The 396-nt window shown below is 39.6% G+C and overlaps 1 pseudogene; it reads left to right on the top strand.

The window, feature by feature from the left end:
• The window catches only part of LOC104994298, a 2757-nt pseudogene that overhangs the window by 2017 nt on the left and 344 nt on the right, over positions 1 to 396 (top strand).

The following is a 396-nucleotide window of genomic DNA, read 5'->3' as shown; positions in this document are numbered from 1 at the left end:
CCATTCAATATCACACTAATCCAAGTCTATGCCCCAACCAGTAACGCTGAAGAAGCTGAAGTTGAACGGTTCTATGAAGACATACAAGACTTTTTAGAACTAACACCCAAAAAAGATGTCCTTTTCATTATAGGGGACTGGAATGCAAAAGTAGGAAGTCAAGAAACACCTGGAGTAACAGGCAAATTTGGCCTTGGAATACAGAATGAAACAGGGCAAAGGCTAATAGAGTTTTGCCAAGAAAATGCACTGGTCATAACAAACACCCTCTTCCAACAACACAAGAGAAGACTCTATACATGGACATCACCAGATGGTCAACACTGAAATCAGATTGATTATATTCTTTGCAGCCAAAGATGGAGAAGCTCTATACAGTCAACAAAAACAAGACAG

The sequence above is a fragment of the Bison bison genome, unplaced genomic scaffold (assembly GCF_000754665.1).
Source record: "Bison bison bison isolate TAMUID 2011002044 unplaced genomic scaffold, Bison_UMD1.0 scf7180017864256, whole genome shotgun sequence".
Lineage (NCBI taxonomy): Eukaryota > Metazoa > Chordata > Mammalia > Artiodactyla > Bovidae > Bison > Bison bison.
This window is presented reverse-complemented; position numbering and strand designations above follow the sequence as displayed.